Below are 4579 nucleotides of genomic sequence, written 5' to 3' on the forward strand. Positions count from 1 at the left end.
CCTAAAGCACATCAGTCCTGAATATTCATTAGAAGGACTATGTGAAGCTGAAACTCGAGTACTTTGGCCACCTGATGCATAGAGCTGAATCATTTGAAAAGACACTGATACTGGAAAAGATTGAGGGCAGGAGGAGAAGGAGACTACAGAGGATGAGATGGTTGGATGGCATCACTGACTGCATGGAGATGAGTTTGAGTAGACTCTGGGAGTTGGTGATGGACAGGGGGGTCTTGCCTGCTGTGGTTCATGTTGTCGTGAAAGGTTGGACTGAGTCACTGAACTGAACTTAGACCAGACAGTAGACAGATCAAAATCACCACCAGTTCATGGATGTAGGGTTCACTTTACCTCTGTAATACTCTTTACCTGGAATTAAAATGGGGGTATTAATGGATTAAAGGTACTATTTATATTGACATTTCCTAACAAAATAAAAATCAAGGGAAAGTTAAAACCAGACACAAGTAACTGGTTGATATGGAGGGGTCGTTCAATCCTTATTATATTCTGAATCTAAAATAGGCACCAAACCCTTTCTACTCTCAAAAACAATTCCACTTAGTGAAGAGTAGAATTTTTGATACATTCTATTGTACTAGTGATCAAAGAGAGTCGGGTCTGTCTTAAGCCAAATCAGTGGCTAGGCAGGTATTAAGGGGTTGAAGGGTTATTTCCACTGTACTTTCAGTCTTAAAAATGTTTCACTGAACTGTGCCTCTTATGTGCAAATGGCCTCTCCGGTCCATCTTTACCCTCATTTAGTATGAGCTGTCTTTCATAACAATCAGCTGCGTTTCAAAACAGTCAGGGCTTCATAAGGGGTCAGTTCATAGTCAGTCAGGGTTTAGCTTCTGGTGGAAGTTAATCATTCATTTATGAAAGAAGTTAGGGCAAGTCTGAAGCCATGGGACAGAATAATTTTTAACTTGAATACCTGCTAATGTTTACTGAATGTTTAGCAAGGCACTGCATTTCTCTGAGCATCTTACATGTAGCATCTTATGTAATCCTAATATGCCCTCTTATATAGTTATTGTATATCCCCATTTCACAGAAGAGGAAATAGAGACACCAAGAGGCTGAATAACTTGCCTGAAGATGAAAAGTTAGCAATCAATGCAAAAGGAAATTAGGCAGTTTGACTCTAGAGCCTCCATTCTCAACTAGGCATTGTATTTAATGCTATAGTTTCTCCCCCAAACACATAGGAACACTAAGGAGTTAAGCAGTAACCCTGGTTTCACTAGTACAGAATTCTAATTAACTCATTAGCTCACCATTTGTCACATTTATTTATAGAAAACTAGAGAGAGAAATATAATTTCCATTCTTATTAACAGAGACCTACATCTTTTCTCATCTTCATCATTAAACCTATATTTACCTTATGGAAATTGTGCAAGCTGCTCACAGAAACAAAGCAAAATAAAACAACCCCCAAGGAAGAACAAGACAGAAAATAGCATCTTTGCTTTTCTTGGCTCTGTCAGAAATCATATTCTCCAGCTCAGCTCTGTGAGACTGAGGAGGTGGAATCTATCGTCCACCTTCTGGAATCATGTAGACAATAATGACAAAACAGTGAGAGGTAGAGGCTTGATTTGGAAGAAAATAGATTCCATTGAATTTTTAATTGTTAGATGCCATCCTAGGAAAATGTGATTTGGCCCCTATTTCAGATACAGAAAGACAGCTCTCACTATATCAGCCTAGAAGTCAATGCAGTTTATAGACCAGACCCTAAAATCCTACTCTAAAACAAAATGTAAAGCCATCAACTGCTATCTTGATATGTCAGGACAAAAGACACAATACATACTTATAGAAGGGAAAAAAAGGAAGTGATTTTCAGATAAGTGAATTATTTTCATTTTTTGTTTCAATTTTGGGAAATTTATCAATTCATGTTTTAGCTTTTCCATAAGCTTGTGAAAGCACTAATTGACTTTAAATTCCAGTGATGGAGTTTAAGATAATGTGACTGATTAAAGAAAGCTACAAAGCATCTGACACTCCTCCCACTAAGAGGTGCCATCTAGATCTTTACCTTTTGAATCTGGGCAAATGCAGTGGCTGTTTTGACACTCAAATTACAGTGGTGGTACCACTGAGCCAATTACCAGGTTTAAGTCTAAAAGATCAGAAACTTCTACTTCATCTTCCTTAGAACATTATGACAGGGAACTTGTTATGGGCTGAATGTTTGTGAGCTCTCCAAATTCACATAGAGAATGCCTAACTTCCAATGTAATGATATTTCAGTATTTTCAGGTGAGATCTTTTGGAGATAAATAAGTCTAGACTAATCAAAGTCTAACTAACTAATCAATTAATTAGTTTAAGGGTGAGATCCTCATGATAGGGGCTTCCTTGATGGGTCAGCAGTGCAGAAACCACCTTCAGTGCAGGAGACAGGAGATGTGGGTTCCATCCCTGTGTCTGGAAGATACCAGGGAGGAAGAAATGGCAACCTGCTCCAGTATTCTTGCCTGGAGAATTCCATGCACAGAGGAGACTGGTGGGCTACAGTCCAAAGAGTAGCAAAGAGTCAGACATGACTGAGCAATTAAGCTAGCGATTCTGTATCCTTACGGTGGGATTAATGCCCTTACAAGAAGAAGAGGCAGAGCTCTCTCTCTCTCTCTTCATATGCATGGGCAAGAAAAGACAAAGTGAGCACACAGTCAGAAGGTAGTCATTTACAAGCCATACAGGAAACCCTCACCAAGATCCAAACATGCCAGTACCTTGATCCTGAATGTTCCCACCTTCAGAACACTAAGAAATAAAGGTCTACTTTTTAAGCACTCAATTTATGGTATGTAATAGAAGCCTAAGCTAAGGCAGAACCTTAAACCCACCATCTGACTGCAACCACATGAAAGTTTTCAAGTGAGGAGCACTTTATAAGCCCAGTGAACTCACAGAGCCATGAGAGATACTAATGATTTTAATTTTAAGCACTAGGTTTTATTTCTGTGTGCTTACTTGCTCAATCATGTCCAAATATTTGAAAACCCATGGACTGTAGCCACACAGGCTCCTCTGTCCATTGAATTCTCCAGGCAAGGAAACTGGAGTGGGTTGCCATTTCCTACTCCAGGGAATATTCCCAATCCAGGGATTGAACTCATATCGCTTGCATTTCCTACATGGGCAGGCAGATTCTTTACTGGGGCACCACTTGGGAAGCCTAAGTTTTGGAGTTGTTTATTATGCAGAAATAGATAACACAAACAGATGGTAATTTCAGGCCAAGGACTGAAAAGAGGAAAATATAGTGTCACTTAATAACTGTAGAACATTTAAAAATGATGTTTTCTAAGCTCTATTTTTCTCATCTGAGAAACTCTAATTATCACAACTGAAGCTAATCTGACAAAGATGTCTTGAGTATCAACCTAAAAATTAGATAATGATCAACCATGCACTTATAAAACACAAAAGGTATTATTAGTCATATTTTTATTGACAGATGCCTACTGTAAATTATAGTTGTTTCCAAAGCCAGAAGTTGATCTGAGTCTTGGAAACATTAGTGGAAATATTTAGAAAATAGCTAATTGTGATTTCTGATATATATTTACCAAATTATATCAGTCATCTCTGCTCTAAGAGCCAATATGCTTCTGGATATTGTGCCAAACATTGATAAACTGACAGATAGAAAGCACAGGTGTCTGAAACTACCTTGTTCTGTTTCCAGCAAATGCTAAAACTGACATCAATCTGTAAAAAATGCAGAGTGAATGTTTGCTTTGTCTTTGGTAGTTACAGAAAGTTCTGTTGTCAACTACTGCAAATCTGAAATGCACGAGTAAAAGCAAGGAAATTCAAATACAGATTTTGTTTGTTTGTTTTGGTAAATTTCAAATAAGCAATACAGCAAACAATAGAATAGCAATAAGATGGCCTGCCTGTGTAATAATAATAGATGACTTCAGAAGAGTACTTACAGCTGACTCAGCAGTTCTTTGTTATTTTATTTGATTTCTGTGTCTGTGAGGGTTATTCAATCACAAGCAACTCTTGGTAGTATAATACAAAAAAATAATTTATTCTAAGAATATAAGCCAGGTCACAAAAATGAAGAAAGCTGGGGAAAATGGAGCCCATGAAAGGACAGGAATCAGTGTGGTCTGGAGGTCTGGAAGTAGGAATAAGTGGCTAGTGTCATTGGATTACCAGCTTCTTCTGAGTCGTCTGATCAAGATGCAGATTTCCAGGCAAGAGGATCTGATCTGTACTTTGGGTCATGAGGGCCCTTGGCCTGTGGAGCACAGGGCACCTGACTGATAGTTGTACCAAAAATTCTTACAGTTATGGAATAATGGTTCTTTTCTTAGTTTAGGTTTCCCAGAAGTGCACCCTGAGATGAGGACTTGTGAGCCACTGATGCTTTAAGTGTTCCTGGGGAGAAAACTATAAGGATGTTGATAGCTTAAGGTGAACAATGTCAGATTCATGATCTCCGAAGAAGATTTAGCTTCAGGACCAGGGACCAGACTTTAGTGTAGCAGAGTTTTATTAAAGTATAAAAACAGACAGAGAAAGCTTCTGACACAGACATCAGATG

The sequence above is a fragment of the Odocoileus virginianus genome, chromosome 2 (assembly GCF_023699985.2).
Source record: "Odocoileus virginianus isolate 20LAN1187 ecotype Illinois chromosome 2, Ovbor_1.2, whole genome shotgun sequence".
NCBI lineage: Eukaryota > Metazoa > Chordata > Mammalia > Artiodactyla > Cervidae > Odocoileus > Odocoileus virginianus.